The sequence below is a fragment of the Anopheles funestus genome, chromosome 3RL (assembly GCF_943734845.2).
Source record: "Anopheles funestus chromosome 3RL, idAnoFuneDA-416_04, whole genome shotgun sequence".
Classification (NCBI taxonomy): Eukaryota; Metazoa; Arthropoda; class Insecta; order Diptera; family Culicidae; genus Anopheles; species Anopheles funestus.
This window is the reverse complement of record NC_064599.1, coordinates 79,106,235-79,123,546: the sequence shown is the minus strand read 5'-3', so window position 1 is coordinate 79,123,546 and position 17,312 is coordinate 79,106,235. Positions and strand designations below refer to the sequence as shown.

The window sequence follows — 17,312 nt, the reverse complement described above, 5'->3', positions numbered from 1 at the left end:
GCGGAACTGTGCTGCATCTTGCTCGAAGCGCTGGCAAACCTTTTACCCTGACCTCTTCACGGCAGGAAGCTGCCAGACGCCCGCCGGAAGGCTTAACACCTTGGAAATAATTGTCCTTTTAAAAACCGATCCCGTAAAGATCTTGGTGACGGTAGCTATTTTGTTCTTTCAGATAGTGCTGGAAGTAAAACACAATCCATTTACGATAGTAAATTATACACTAAGCGTTGTGTACTTTGAGAAGTGCGTCATAAGTTTGAAATTTAGAGGTAAAAACTGTTGCCCAATATGTATAACGTAGCTAAATTCTTGCGCATTGCATACATTTAGGCGGACTGAGTATATTTCAAAATAGTAGATTCGTGAGCTATTATAATGTCATTCACTTTAACAGAAAAAGCTGCATTATATAACAAATTTAACAAATTTGTTCTTCTTCGTAGTTCTTCTTTCTTTTAAAAAAAAGCAGTTCGCTTACATACTGCATGATTTCGTTTACGAGTTTTTAACCACAACACAACAAAGAGAAAGATTATTTTAGCATCGTATTTATCATCATCACCTATCGCTATCCACATCGTCATCATCACCATCGTTTTCTTCCAAAGTTCTACCCGCAAGAGAATTTTTCGTAGTGTCCTGAGGCAATCAGATACCGCCGAGGTGTCCGTCTCACCCGACTGGACAAATTGGTCTCAAAAGAAGAGAGAGAGAGAGAAAAAAAGCACCAAAACAAAACAAATCGAAAGCGACGGACCTGATCGACATGGATTCAATCCGTACGCGAGTCAACCGCCCGATGGGTGGGCAGGTCGCGAATACTTGACCCTGTAACCTCACGATTTGAGCACGCGCATAATGTGCAAATCGTACGGTTAGCGTTCCATACGGGACGCTTTTCCTGCGGTACATCCCAGTCGGACGCCACACATTCCCTGAGCGGAGAGAAGACGGGCATTGCAATAAATAATGTTACCGTGTTCGGGCTGCTCTTGATGCAAACACACACATACTACACAGGAAAGGGAGAGAAAGATTTCCCCCGATGCATCGAAATGGGCCTTTACGCAAGCGAAAACGATCGCGAAGGAATGCTAACGTTTTAGCCGCGGCACATGCCCAGAACCGTGGCTGTCGACCATGGCTTCTAGACCTCACCCGTGGGCTGGACCCGTGATTTTGTTCGTTCCCTTTTTTTTTTTGCTTTGCCACGTCCTGGCGTGGCGCGAGTCCAAGGTGAGACGCCACAAGAAGACGAATCGTCGTGCCAAGACGATTCGTTGCATACTCGCGAGCCGGTAATTTTGTGTAATGATCCACCCGTATTCCTTGTACCAGCCCCGGCAAAAAAGGCGGTGCGCACGAGCGCGATCAGTGTCCGAGCTTCTCTAAATCATGCGCACATGCGCACTAGGGCAACCGCGGCTTGGTTGGCAGCGTGTGTCAGATCGGACACGCTCGCAAACGGCGCGCACACTATGCAAGTGGACAGCGAACGTTTAAGCAATTATTTGCTGGCAGTTGTTTGTTGAAATATCAATTTGGCGACAAGTGATCTAAGGAGAAGGCTTAACTGCTCGTGCCGACCGTTTGTGGTCGATCAGTTGACGATTATTATGCTATTTCTTTGCTTGTGAGGCGAGTTAGTGGGGAGCTGTTGAGCTCATAATATACAACTGTTATACACTTATATTTGGCTATGTTGTAAAACACAGGAACGCAAACATATATGTATAAATTACTGTTGACAGTGTTTTAATATTATTTTGACAGGTGTCACATAGAACAAATGTTATTTAAATAGTTCCTTCGATCACCTGATGGAGGCGCTTTACAATTCATACTTGTCAAGACTCGCCACAGACCGGATAAACGGATAACACGGATTACAGGTATATCTCCTATTGTTGTGACATTAGTGATGGATGACGTTTTTCAAAATTTTAATGTCAAATCGTCTTTTTTTAAATGTCATTTCTGAACTGCACGAATAACCCGGGTCCAACAACACCCGGATAATCGACGTCCCACTGTGAATTCTTCCAAGAGAAAAAGTTCCAAGACTTTCTGGACAAGTTCTGGACCGACGAACCGATGAAACGAGCGCAATCAGCCGTACACTGCGACCGCCTGTAACTAAAACAAACACAAATCTCCATGTCCGGTTTGACCACACGTCAAAGTAAAACCAAACACGGCACTCAAACCGTGCAGCAACCTCCCCTTTCGCCCCCTTAAACTCTTAATCACCTTCCTCGGGAGAACCAAATCAATTTCATTCGACTAATGACTTTTACACAAAACAAAACACTTATCCAGGAGGCGGAAGCTGGAAAACAGCTGTATCCGCATCACGGACAGATAGAAGAGATACGGCACAAGAAGCTACAAACAGAATTTTCTAGCACCCAACCTAATGCTAAATCTACAAGCGTTTGGCTAATCCTGTGCATCTCGGTGCTTGCGAGCAGAACGCCCCGAGCGGTAACCATGTTTGTTTTTCGCTTGCTTGAGTTGCTGTATTTTCAGGCTCATGTGCAATGTTCCCATGGACGGACAGAATTTCGTTCGTTTTTTTTTGGCTGCCATTTTTATTTACGGCCCTCTGGTCAGTTGGTTTTGGTTCATGCTGCTTGGTACTTCTATTTAAAATGTAGACTTAAAAATAGCTTTTATTTTTATCTCTTTAAGACATTTTTTTTTCTTGAGAACTCTCTTGAGAACTCTTGGACTCTCAAATGTTCAAACTGTTCTCAAGTAGAGCAATCGCAGCCTATGACAAAACGGTCACAATTGAGCTGTTACGAACGTATGGGTTTTATAAACACTTAATTATGGCAATCATCGTTATTACACGATAATTTCAGTTCCTGCTCCCTTCCCTCCCTACCCTTATCCATACCTACATCACCTGATAATGAGCCCCAAATGGAAGAGAAGAAAGGAAGGAAGAAAATACGCAACAAACAGCGTAAACAAACGTACACCAATTGAATTAAAACATTATAATACAGTTTCACTCGCCGCGATCGTGTAATTGTACGACGGCAAAGCGGTTGATTGTCACCTCGGTCGTTAGCCGTAGCGGTGTCACTTAACTGGTGGCGCACTCTCACACGAGCCTTCGAGCAATGTACCTCGCCCACCCGATCCGTTACTCCATGTTGCGTGTTAGTTAGTCCCTTTTTCCCTTCCCTGTCATTGGGACACAGACACACACACGTATGACGTATGACGCAGAGAGTGAAAGAAAAAAAGGAAATCAAAACGGTTCAGAATTGTTAGTAACTGCGACGTCTTAAGACGCTTCAGACGCTTGACATGTTTCTCCTCCACGAGACGAAACGAAATGGATGGAAACGTGATAAACGAATTCACAAACGTTCGTTGTCGGGCGGTGTCAAATGAAATAAAGAGAAAGAACTGAGGAGAAGAAAAAAACACGAACGTCGACAACCGCCGCAAAACATTAGAGAGCGAGAAAATCACATAACGTCAGACATCCTGACGACGTTATGGCCTGAAGGATTGATGTTTTTTGCCGCCATCTTCACCCATCAGTGACTTCTTTCCGGGCAAGGCAGAATAGAGCGGGGACACACAAAAAAGGGCATTGGAGCCTTTTTTTTATACACACACACACTTGTCACTTACTCTTCAAACGGGACACATCGAATGTCTTCCGTACGTTGGGATCGGTTTCCCAACAGTGTATCCACCAACTCAAGCGTTGGAATGTGTTTAGTGCTTTGGAGCACCAAAAAAAATGAAGGAACAGAACAGAATGCCCCCGAGGCCATTACACGCAGCTTCCGTTTGGTGGCCATTCTGGTTTGTTTTGTGGCGGTGGAGAAATGTGACGAAGAAAACTTGTCACAGAAGATCATTCTGTGATCATGTCGCTGATGAGTTCCTGCAAGGGTGGTCTAGGCGGTGCGATGTTCTACCGTTGTTGCAGTTTCTTCAGGAGCTTGATGCAGCTTGAGTTTCTCACGGCTAACTCCAGCCAATTAATGCTGTTGAAGGAAAAAAGCGCTTCTAAAGCTATTAGCTTCTCTGTACATCTTCTGAGAGCTCCTCTTAGCCTCACGTTCACCCTTGGTTGGAAATTAATTCATTAGAGCCTCCATTAAGCAGCGTCTCATAATGAACTGTTTGGATAAATATATTTTAATAATTATCGCATCGCATAAACGGTTGCATCAAACCGTACCAGGCCCGATGGCGATACGCCGAAAGGAGAGCAAGAGCTTAGCAAAGTCACATGAAGCCACCCAAAGTGTAGCGGCGTGAAGCGAATATTTGCATAAAAGACGATACCGCAGTAGAATCCCCGTGCTGAAGCTGATGACTTGGAAAAGCTGGAATTCTTAAGCGTTTGCCTACCATCTTCGCAGCTTAGAGCAAAATGGAAAAACGTTCTTGCTGTTCATATTTTCTTTTTCCCATTTCCCAACGCCTTTCTCATCGTTACACGCATCTCAAACAATCTTAAAACAGCTGAACGGTTTTTTGGAGAAAAATGGCTGTAGGCATCAGTTTTGGGAAGAGAAACGCGACAAAACAACAAAAAACACCAAACATTGGGAAAAGCTCAGCTGTGTGGTTCTAAGGCTGTTGGAAAGCTTTCCTTCCGGCACGGTAAAGTTTGTATGTGGGTTGGCGTTCTTTTAAACCGGGATTTACATTTTACAAGCAAATGACATTTAACCTGAACGGTAGCTGGGAACGATTGTTGTCCATGAGGATGTTTCACATGTAATTACGACTTAATAACCAGAATTTGTTTTCCCGTGCTTCATCTACACTTGGCAGAAATTGATCCAAAGGTTAACGAGGTCCTGAAGCAAGAAAAATTCACAGTATTCATTCATCAAAGTCATTTCTGCTTAAAGGAGCAGTATAAGAGGTGTTACGTTTAATTACTATTCACTAAAATTTTAAAAGTTCATTTATTTTCGATTGTATTTAATTCCAATTCGAAGGAATAGCAACAATTATGTTTAAAACTTTTCGAGTAAATGAAGATTTACTCAACATTTTCTTTGCTTCATTTTTGTTTACTACCATTACAGAACTTTCAAAGTTTAAGTATATTTAAAAGATTCTATATACACTAATGCCTATCAGGGTAATGATTTTTTTCTTTCAAAAAAATATTGCTGCAATAAAAAAATCCATTACCCAAAAATAGTTTTGAAATCAAACCAAAAATTCCGATTTTATTGTTGCAACATCCACAAGAAAGTCACCAACACAAAAAAAATAGAACAAAGATAATAGTTTGCACCAGCTCCACCAGTATGAAAAATCCACGCCTCTCGACAGGTAGCAACAGCAGTAACAGCATCACTGGCTCGCCCGTGTAACAGTGGCAGAAGAAAGCCGACAGGAAATGCGTCCCATTTTCCTTGTGTCCTTCCCAAAAGGCACACACGTGCCACACACCGTAGCGCACCGCGTCCGTGTCTCCATCTACACGTGGCAATATTCAGTTCAAAGTGTCTACTATACTACTATGTGTCACCGGTGTTGCAACGCCAGCACCGAACACAAACAGGACCCACAAATGTCACCCCTGGAAAGCTTTCCCACCCACTCCTTCGGCCTCTGCTGACCGCTTCATGTATCCATGAGCATGATTGAAAGAGAACGCTGACTAGGTGGGGAAAACTAAGAGCAAGAGAGTGAGCGCAAATTTTGGGAACTGGAGTAACAAAGAAAGAGATCAAGATTTTGGGGTGGGAGAAAGTAGCGCATGTCTCGGAGGAAAATGTGTGTCTCCGTGTGCGTGTGTGTGCTTACAGGACATTTTCCCTCCCGCGTGGAGTGATGCTCTCTACAGGGAGGATACCAGATTTCCTCCGAGGCTAAAGCGAGACAACTGGTTTTGTGCTTGCCATTGCAGGGCGATTTCAGCTGTAGCAGGCCCCCTCGGGGGAAAAAAGGGAAAGGACTCACTCACTAACGCGCCTGCGGCATCCTGCATCGGTTTCGATTCCCATCCATGTTTCTTCTGTTCTTCCTTCCCCTCTTGCCAACCTCCCAACCCTCCCCTCCCAGACGTACATCCGTTATGTAAAGCTATCGTTTTGCCACACCGTGCCACACAGCATCGGCAGCAGCATTTCGGAAGCAACAGCAGCCACCACTCTACATCTACAAGCGCGCACGTATCTCGCCTCCAGGGAGATAGTAGTACGCGGGAGCCGTCGTCGTTCGTTTGGCGAAGCCTACGGGGGCCTCCGAAAAATCGCTGCAGTCGTAGTGAAGCCGTAGTGAAGACCCGGCGGCAGGCCTTCTTCCATACGGTAGTAACGTAACGTGTAGTACACGCTTATAGTTAACGCGTCGGTGCGTTACGCGTTTGTCTGCTCTCACTCATATCCAAATCAATCCGGCTGGGGATTTTTTGTTGTTGTCAATCAATTCTTGTTTCGATTTTTGGCAATTTGAATTGCAACACAGATACAGACGAAACAACTCGTCGACAAAACCGTGATGTCAATGTTTGCCTTTTCTTAGTGTGTTTGTTAATTTGATAGATTTGTTCGCTCAAAGATTGAAAAGCGAATGGTGAGTGTATTTCTTTTCTTTTTTTTTTTGCTCTCAAATGGTTGATATTGTACCTTTTTTTGTTTATTTGAAATTCGTCTATTATTGTTCCATTTGCTCGTGTTCAGATTTGTAGCACACGAAAAGCCGTCGGGAAAATTCATTCTGTGAATCCGTCGGATTGAAAAGCGCTTTCTAGCAAAAGCCTCTCAATTGCCGCCGGTTCCGGTGGCACTGTATCGGTCAATAATTATTGGCTGCTGCTTTTAAAAAAAAAAATTTTACAACTTCCAATAAACTTTCAACATGCAAATAAAATGCATTCGAATGTTAATAAATCATTTCCTCTTAGCGTCACTTTTTGAAAAAAAAAACGGGAACGGGTAACAATAAAAAAACGAAAATATGAAACACTCCAAAAACACTAATTAATAACGTACAAGCGTGTCAATAACAGAGGTGGAAAAAAGTTGTTTGAAAAAAAAAATGAAATTCATTTAAAAACAAAAATAGAAAAAAGAACCACTCACCTGAACACCAAAATATGGGTACATGCATTTGCCGCTGAGAAGTGAAAATTATCTACTTCAAACAGTGTGGCTTAATGAATGCTTTTTTCCAATACCTGCAAAAAAAGAAGACAAAAAAACGTGTTTGTATCAGTAAAAAAAAGCGTACACAAAAGAGTATAGTAGTAATATTAATAACGAAGTGCTTTTCCAGCGTTCAGTGTCGAAAGGAGGTACGCTTTCCACTTCCTGACATGCCACACTGAAGCGTTGTGGAACTGATTTATAGTTTTTAATTGAATTCCAATCGTGCACACACCTACGGTTGATGACGTGCCACACGATGACTGTGTGTGTGTGATTTTTTTTCTCTCTGTGACAACAATGGCATCATCTCCTGCCGGCGGCTCCATTCGACAGCGATGAATTTTGATTTCGTGTCGAAAAATTAAATTATCGATCACACTTACTCGCGATTTTTTTTTCTTTTGGTTAATCATTTCAGACTTTTGTGTGTGGCATGGTGAAGGTGGTGAAACGATTTCAACTACTCGAGTCAGGTTCATGTTCTCATGAAGGTAATTAATTGAACGCCGCGCAATGATTGTAATGCTGAGCGTGTAAATGAAGTGCATCGAGTGATTCCCTGACAGAACGGATAAACGAGTTGTGAACGTGTGAAAATACAAACGCTGAGGGAAGAATCGACTTGTAAGTAAAGTTTTTAATTCTATTTCAATATATAAAACATACAAAACTGAATATTTAAATTAGAATTTATAGATAATATTATTACAATTTAATAATAATATAGAAAAAACAGAAATGATAAAAACTTTAAGAAACTTTTAATTAAACTTTAAACTTTAAGAAATTTTAACAAATTGCTTGAAAGCAACCAAAACGTCACAATAGTATTTGATTTTTGGATGAATTTGACATTTTTCTGCAAAGTCGACATAGTCGACATAAAAAAGCCTGCGGTCAGTCAGGCTTATCCGTAAGTAAAAAAATTTCTACATGATTTTAGTATGGTTTTCTGATGAGTATAAAAATGTTGCAAAACTACTCTGGCTTACTGAACTTTTTATAATTTTATTAATATACTTAAGTGCTATAATTCCTTCATGTTAAAAAAAATATCTCAATACCACGGTTCAACGGTTATATCAAATTTATTTCTTTAAAATCAATAAGGAAATAAGATAAAATCGCTCAACACAACGCTATAACATATGCATCTGTAAGACATTTCCTTTCCGTAATGTTAACAACTATCCACTCTGCTGTACAGTATCGCCCGGTAATGGACTCTCGGAAGTGAACGTTCACAGTTCATATCCTTGTTACCTCATGCGAGTCCTAACTCAATCGCACCGATGCTTATCTTCGCTCCCCAAAAAAACGTAACCCAATCCAACCTGTAAACCAACCGGTACGAAACGGACGGACAAAAACACATTACAAACCCGGGCAAAGAAACGTGACCGGAAACCGGAGTCCATCTCATCAACCGTTCACCATTTCGTGCAAAAAGGTGCGTATCGTAAGGATGCCACAATTTCATTATCCTTTAAATTCAATGATATAAATTTTGCAAACGCTCCCTTTACTGGTGCTTGTGCGAGGACCCCCCTTTACGTAGCAAGCAACCATAAAAAAGGACTCCTGAAACAAAATGAAGTAGGACCAATAAACCCCCGCCCGTGGCGAGGGGCGAGATGTCCAAGATGCGAGATGCGAAGGGTTTATTTATTTTATTTTTTTTTCTTGTACCCTTGGACTGTTTTTCCTTGGCATTATTTTTGGGGGTATTCTGTTCAACTTGCCGTAACCTTCTTTTCCTCGTTTACTGCTCCTCTTCTCAAGCGGTGTTGCAGGAACTCAGGTCGACCGTTAACGATGTCAAATAACTGCGGGAGTTTATCAACACTTGGTCACGTACTGTATCCGACTGGGTGGTTCTCGGGACAGGGTTCCATTTTCTTGGACCACGTATCTTCCAACGAAAATCTTCTCCATCGTTTTTCTTTTACTCCAAGTCGAGTCTCGTCCCTTGCTCTCTCTCTCTCTCTCTCTTTTTGTCACTCAGAAACTTCTTTTTTGGATGGAGTCGCTCACAAAGACTTTTTTTATTGTTATTGTGAAAATGAGGAAAAACTGACTTCGGCCGTAACATAAAAGCAAGGGCAAATTCTCATCAGCAGGACGTCTTCGGGATGGTCGATTGGGCGATTTTGATGGTACACAAAGAAAATTCAAACCCCCCCCCCCCCCCCAACACAAAAAAGGGCAGGACAATAATAATAATAATCACATAGGAAGGGAGAATACAAAAAAAGGACTTAAACGAAATCTACACACAGCAAACGAAACCGGAGGAGTTCATTATCACGTTTGCCCAGTTATTGCATTGTTTCGCAATTGGTGTGAGTAGTCTTTGAGCCGTTGAGAGTTGCCTGTCCACCACCCAACCTGGGAGGGTAGCAAGAAATGTACGCAAGGGTAAAACCGTCACAAATAGGATCAACGGCAGTGCGGTTTCACGGGATTAAAAAGGGGACCAAAGCCAAGTCCATGACGCCGACGACGACGACGACTAGTACTATTGCTGTTTGGTGTTTGATGAATTATTCGGTTCATTTGCTTAGACAGGTTGGCTGTACTGCCTGGTTCGGTATGGTCACCGACCATTGGGTTTTGTTCAAACACCGAACACAACTCTGACCATTTGCAGTAATGTTGCTGGTGAAATGCACAACCCGAAATGATAAATTTGAACGTATGTAGGGTTGACGTTCTTTTTGGGGTTAGATTTTTACAGATTGATTACACCGATTCGCTTTGTTCTAGGCGAAAGGATTGCTGGATATGAATACTGCTCATTCTGATAGACAAAGGTTGGTTTGTTTATATGTTTTCAATTTTTTCTCTCTTCAGAAGTTTCTTTAATTGAGACAGCTGTGGTTTTCAAACATTTCATGATCTTTTGGTCGTGTATTAAAATGTGTCAAAACAATCTCATTATAATTTTGTGAAGGGATTCCTTTAACTATTATATGATATGACTAATTAATCTTTTATTTCCCAAAAGATTCAAAAAAGATATCTTGAAACAATAAGCTTAGCTACCCCTTCGCTTTCTGATACTTCACAAATTGAATTTCTTTTCACCAATAAATTCACCACAAAAACTGCCTATCGACGATCACCAACGACACCAGTAAACAGCTCTAATTGACAGACGACCACAATCGTGTTGCTCCACTAACAGGATTTCAGTTTTACTACTCCCTCCTTCTAATTTCATCAAACACAAATATTCGAACGACCTGCGATATTGGTGACCGACTGGACAAACAACACGTCCATCAATGCGATTGTTGTGGCAGCCCTTTTGCAGCCTCCCGAATATCCCTTTAATATGGTCGACATTGTTCAAGGATTTTTCCCATTTTGCCGTACTGTTTGCATAATGCCACGCACGCGACAACACTGAATCATTGTGTGCGGACAGTTTTAGCAGGCTGATTTGCGTCCTTTGAAGGGCTTTTCCAATGGAATGGAATTGGCCCAACATTTACCAGGGGTTCGTTGTTTAATTTGTTAGGTTGGATTTTTTTTTCATCGGGGATTTTTCGCTCGATGTAAAGAGCCGGAGTGTCAATATACAATTTTGCAGAACAGTGTACAAATGATCCGGAATGTCAATAGTGGGATAGTGGTTCCCTTTTTCCCTGGCTGTCTCACAGTACTACACCACAAATGACCATCCGCGAACGTTGGAAGAATATTGTTCACTCCTTTTTCTTTCAAAACGGGACTAACCACCTTATGATGCTTGGCAGGAAATTGCAGCCGAGATGGCTTAATTTACAAACCATTATGCATTTTTTTTTGTTTCTTATTCTCGCCAGTTTTTTTCCACAACTACACTCCTCACAGTGATGCCCTCCAGCCGCGTTGAAACAAAAACAAGAAGAAAAAAAAAGAGAATAGATTATCCTGTACAGAGGGAAGATTATTTTTGCCTAACAATAAAAAGACGTTACAAGAAATAATTGAGAAGAATCGTGAATACAAAACTCCTTTATCCAATTGCGGGAGTCCCCGAGTGCTGCAGTGTAGCGTATTGGAAAATTAAGCGGAAAACACACCCCATTGCCCACCTTTCACCAACCAAGTCGCGTAACCGGACCGGAAACGATGGTTTTTTTTTGTTTTCCTTCGTTGCCCCAAACGCCGAACCAAAGCGCACAAGAGCCATTGCACTCGGAAGAATTCGCATAAAAATGAAAATAAAACTAAAGAACAAGAAAAAAACTACCCCCCTTTAAAACAAAACCGACTGTGCACAAGCCTGGCAAAAAGGGACGACATCGACCTGGACATTACGGCGGTCACCGCCAGTCGCTGCAAAAGCTTGCGGATCAAACAGAATGCTGTAAAATGCAGGTCGTTGTACATATTACTGTGTGTGAGTTAGCCGGTGTACGAAAATAATAATAAGAAAACCTGGTCAGAACAGAATTGTACGAACTTTGGGAAAATAAAAAAAAAGACTTCCACGCAATGTGCATTTCATAAATTATTTAAAACTGCCGTCGGGTGGGATGGGGACAACGAGCATTATGTGTGTATGTGTGTGTGTACTTGGGGGGGAAAGAACAGAAACGGGAGGGACACAAGATGGAAGTTTAAATTTATTTTTCCACCGCTTCGAGCGAAAATCTCTTAAGTCTTCGGTGCGGGATGCTGTTTGGTGCGCTTAAATCCTCGCACTGTCAGCCCATTCTGCCCCAGCACCATAAACCCTTGGGTCCAGAGAGTTGTCCTGTGAGTAGCCTCATCAGTCGATTGCTTCCAGAGCATCCCGGTACGGTGGCTTACACGGTCCCGAGTTGAACCCGAATCGTGCCCCGGCCCGGGATCAGGGCTACCGAAGGGCGTGCGCGGAACGGACGATAAGCCGTCACCGTCCCCGAAGCTATTCGGAAGGAGCCATTTGCCGGCTATTTGCCTGTTACTTGTGCACTGGCGTCTTACGGTATTATGGCGAAGCGTTCCATACTGATTCCACGGGACGGGACGGGCCTTGGATATGGTTTGCCAACCATTCCATGCAACCGACGTTTGGGGCAGCAGCAGGCGAATGTTTTGCTTGTTACTGCTTTTAATGCTCCCGCTGCTTGCTGGGTTTATTTCTTGAGCATTTTTGTTTTCCTTTCCTAGTGTCATTTCTTGTCTCATCATCCTTGGAAGGAACATAAAAAAACACGGTCCTCTGAATAGCTGAAGACTGCAAAAAAGGTAGCTGTTGTAGCTGGACATCACAGCACATTCTAGGAACAACCAAAAGGAACCAATCTTGAAAATTGTTCAACATTTTTACGACATTGTGCGCGTTGTTGCATTTCCAGTGCGTTTTATGGTGCTCAGCAATAAAGCTCATTCATAGACCAAGGTACATATACTCGCTCCAAAGTTCATCATTAACTGTACGATGGACTCCAAAAAGTTTGCAACTTCCAACACTAAGCATGATAAAGAATTCCAACGAATAATAAGAGAGTTCCTAACCTTCTTCAACAAGAGAACTGCAATAACCCCGTACAAAAATTAGTTAACTAAACGTTGGAGTTATGAAGGACATCTTTCTCCAATATTTCTCAAAAAGTGTGCTCGTAACACACAAAATAGACTCAAGGACTTTGGAATATATTATTTTCAATAACTGGTTAATTACTAACTAAGTAATAAGAGTTCACGTAACACATTTCAAGATTTACAACACAAAACATTAAGTGAAAATCTCATTAAAAAGAGATAACAAAAAAAGGTTATTAATGCGAATGACCTCGACCTACAGGATTTTATTGACGACTTCCTGTTTCTCTTTCAGTTTTCGTTTCAAAACGTTTTTCATTGCCAAATGCAACCTTACCACCAGGGTCGGGCGAGGTGCACAAAATCTCGCACTACAAATCTCAGGAAACAGCTGTTGAAGTGTAATTATGAAATATTCACCAGCTCCTCACATCCGCACATACACTAAATCCCGTCCCGAGTGGCTCGTATGCAGAAACGGTTCCACTGTTTTCCCCCGTGAAGTGCTTGCGGTGCAATTGTCTACGTCTCTTGGAAGTTTACATATGATTACTTTTCGTATGGTTTTCTTGGATCTTTACGACCGGGTGCATAAGACAGGGTGGCAAGGTAAAGTGGGGTAACGTTCTTTAGAAAGGTTTCCCCCCGTGTCTGGCCAGATTTTTACAGGGCAATTAAATTCTTTGCATAAACGATCATCACCCGAACCGTTGGTGCGTTGGAAAGGAAGAAAAAAGTAAATTAATCCCATACAGGAAATAAAACATCCACCAAAAATCCATTCCATCGTACCTCGCGCCGGTGCGTACGGAGTTGATTGCGAATCATGTCGCACCCGGTCGAATTGATTGTCTATTTCTTAATTTACCGAAAGCCACTTTTCATTCATATTGTGATTAGCTGCCTTTCGGTCGCTTTAAATGAGTCTCGTACGAACAGTTTTTTAAACCATTCATACCCTTCGTGTGTCCGTATGCATCCAGAGCAACCGAAAAACGATAAAAATGATAAATTGCGCGCATGCAAACCGCGCTCAAACAAATGTGGCGAGGATGAAGGAGTATAAGCGCGAAAGATGTTGAAGTAATATCAGCCGGTGGAGTGTTGCACCGGCAGCCCCCGGGACGAACGCACGGCTTACGAAACGTAAAGTAAGTGACAGTCAAGTCGACCGTGGTCTCGTGCCTTTTTTGCTGCATACCTGCATGTGTCGTTTTGTGTTCGCTTATTTCCTTTTTTTCCATTCGCTTCCATTGGGAGGAAAGCGTTTCTACCGTTTCATACTCAACACTTCATCCTTGTGGCATTTCCAATCGATCCGTACGTGTGCCGTGCATATGGGGCGAATCATAAAAATTAAGAAGATGAAATATATTAATTCATAAAAATTATTCATTTCAGTAAATTAAAAATAAACTCAACCCGTCAGTCGATTCGTTTCCGTTGTAGAAACCGTTGTGGCCCAGTGTGTGTAGCTGTAGAAGGTATTGGGAGCTTAATGGAATGGCTTTTCTCCCCCGATGCGTTTGGAACAATGTGGTGGTAGATGATTTGAATTCGATTTGTTTTTTTTTTTTGGTTGTATTTTTGAAGAATGGGAGAATATGCAAAGTCCTCAAAAACGAGTTACAACTCGAAAAACGTGAGGAAATATTTTCATTCATAAAGAGCAGTTGAAAAAAACAGAGAAAAGCATCAACAACTTCGTACTGTTTCCAACTATTGACTGCTAACATTAGTTTTATTTTACATTCCTTGAGGTTTTTAAATGAGAAAAAAAGAATGTTAGAAAATCTTTAAAGAAGTAAAAAATATATCAACTTTAAAACAAACTTTCCACAAAAAAAGGAAAAAAAATATTTCCTTCTGTGAATTGATTTCTACATTCTTTTAAGCACTTTAGATCATTCGTGAGACCAACAAAAGGTGCTAGAATAAAAGTGAAATCAAGCAAATCAATCAAGTATAATGAATTACTAAAAATCCAACCAAAAAAAAATAATAATCTCAACTTTACCCCACATGGACCCTTTTCAAAGCATCCCGAAAAAAGATTTCCAGCCCAAGATTTGCCCTCCGGCAGCTAGGCGAAATTATGCGAACCCAGAAAGCCCGGTAGCTTCGGCAGTGTTCAGCCATGGCCCGAAAACTGCATTAAGTAGTTCAGCCTAAAAACTCATTTCGAAAGAGCAACAACACAAAAAAACACGGGTTGCGCCATATGGTTTACTTTGAGCACCTTTTTACCGACTCTTCTACCAATCGGGCATTGGACAGGGGACGGGTGTGCGAATACGGATGCGTTTCTTCTAATCTGGATCTTGGTTTAGGTAAGTTTGTGGTGCTGCCGTATACAGATATAGTTATATTTTTAAGTGCGTCCCATACCCCTTCCGGCAACGAAAACCGAGTGGCAAGCGAACCGAAGCGGCAACTGCAATTTCGATCAACACCTTCGTGCCTTCCGGGGGCATGGCTTGCAATGGGGATCAATTTCGTCTTATTAGTAGCGACCCCTTAATGAATTGGACCAGTCGGTTCTACCCTTCGTTCCCTCGGTTGCTGCCACCGGTATGTTTGCAACAAGGCACCAAGCATCCTGGAGGCCCTCCTGATATACCGGACTGGTGACGATTATGACGCTGTGACGAGAAGACATTCGATGGAAATCCGATACAACCGAAATCCGTAGCAGCGTAGTAGCCCGTACCCGTGTGTCTCACCACACAGAGTCCTTCCCCGAGGGGTCCCAAAATGATAAAATGGCTATAATAACCAATAATCACTCTCTTAACCATCCCGTCAGACCACAACCGCCGCCGGGCGCTACTGCGAGAGCCGCATCCGTACGGCTGGACGCAACCAGATTGCATCCGTCAGCAACATCGGCATAAGGCTTGTGACGGAATGCCACAAATAATTTTCTAATTATATCACCACACACACACACACAGAGTCACTCTCGCTCTTGTGCGCGAGCGCGGGCGCGCGCCATCGCTACACTGAAACTCTGTTGCCAGTACAACTGGGGCCGTTGTAAGCCCCCAGGGTGTGGGAGGCATCTATCGCAGAAGGTCTCCACTCTCCACGCAACACATCGATGCCAGCTGTCAAACGGCTGTCAAAGCGTCGTCCGGCAATGGCGTTCCACATTTTCCCACGTGAAACCTTCGCAAACAATTAGCATGCCCGGTAACACGGACCTTCGAATCCGGCATATTTTCGGGTGCTCATCTCGTCCGAGTCCGCTCGGCCGAAGTTGAGAAAAAAGGACTGTAGGCGATAAATTAATAAGTCGAAATCGAGTGGCCGTCATGTGGTAAGTGTTTTTCGGTACACGTCCCATTGACTTGCCGATTGCTTCCAAGAAGCTTGCTACTGATACGGTCGCATGCGGTCAAACGCTTCGGGGATTTTGGTGCTGGAGGCGTATCACTACCGTACCACTAGCATGTTCCGGAGACGAATTTAATAAACTCCAAAGTTTAACGAATTTCTGTCACGTGTCACGGTTCCCTTATCACGTGCTGGTGTTGTTGTTGTTTTGTTGCGACTAGTGGTGGTTGATGGAAATGTGCGGTCGTCTTTTTAACCGAACGCGCTAAACAAACAGAGAGAGAGAACTTTGAAAAGGGTACGCACAACAGGCTGTGGACAATGATTGAAGTTCTAACTTTCTTGTGAGAAATAAAAATTAAACTCCTCAAAGTGTGCAAATAAACCAAGGACATGTGTCGATGATATCCTGGTCACGTCACCAAAGATTCTTAATTTAAATTACAAAAAGAGATACGACCATGCTCTTTAAAAATTGAAGAACATGCTCTTGAAGATGATTGGAATTATTATTAGAACATCAATGTTTGACACGAGTAACTGCAGCAATCTCCAGTCACACTCCCCATAAATTGGGCTGGCATTTAGGACAAACTTCATTTTGGCAATAAGAGACAAAAAATTCCCTGAAACACCTTACTTTAGCTATAGTGCACTCAGCGCACACGCTGTAGGCTTCAATAATTCAGAAGCATGGCCTCGGACACAAAATTAGACATCAGGATCTTCTGCATATGCGTGTATACGCCACGCTACATTCCAATCCAAAGGGAAGCATGGCTTGTACGGACAACTCTCTGACTGGAGGGAACAGAACTCTGTGCATCCTTTTAGCCGAAAAGCTCAACAACGTCGGATCGCCGATCGACAGTGGAAATTGCGTTTCTGATTGTTTTCGGTTCATCGTTCAAGGTTTTTTTTTTTTTTGGGTGGTATTTTTGTTTCAGCTGAAGTTATTTCCAGTTTTTGTGTGTCTTCCTCGCTTGTCGGTACTGGTCGTAGAGTTCGGGTCAGCGCTTACGGGACCGTAAGGGCACGGTACTCAATTTGCAATCAGGTTCACTTTTTCGGACCAGTTTCGGTGCAGACATCGTGGAACTTTCCGCGAAGGTGCACACAACAGTTCCTGCTTGTGGATGAAAATGGTCCAGGGGAACCGGCCCTGCATGGCAAGCGAAATTCTGATTCGACTGCAGTTTGTCCGTCGCGATCCGGCGAACGATGCGTGATGCTGTCTAGCTGGAAGGAATTTCATTTTAGCGAAGGCACTCACTCCACATACCGTGGATTTTGCTACAGCTGCTG

General features: G+C 42.7%; 1 protein-coding gene across 1 annotated transcript in view; it reads left to right on the top strand.

The window, feature by feature from the left end:
- Positions 1-6,930: 6,930 nt before the first annotated feature.
- LOC125767406 (transcription factor AP-2-epsilon) overlaps positions 6,931-17,312 on the top strand; it is a 114,434-nt gene continuing 104,052 nt past the window's right edge. The window contains exon 1 of the mRNA XM_049433953.1: positions 6,931-7,775. The gene's annotated coding sequence lies outside the window, so the exon portion shown is untranslated. The remainder of the gene's footprint in view (positions 7,776-17,312) is intronic.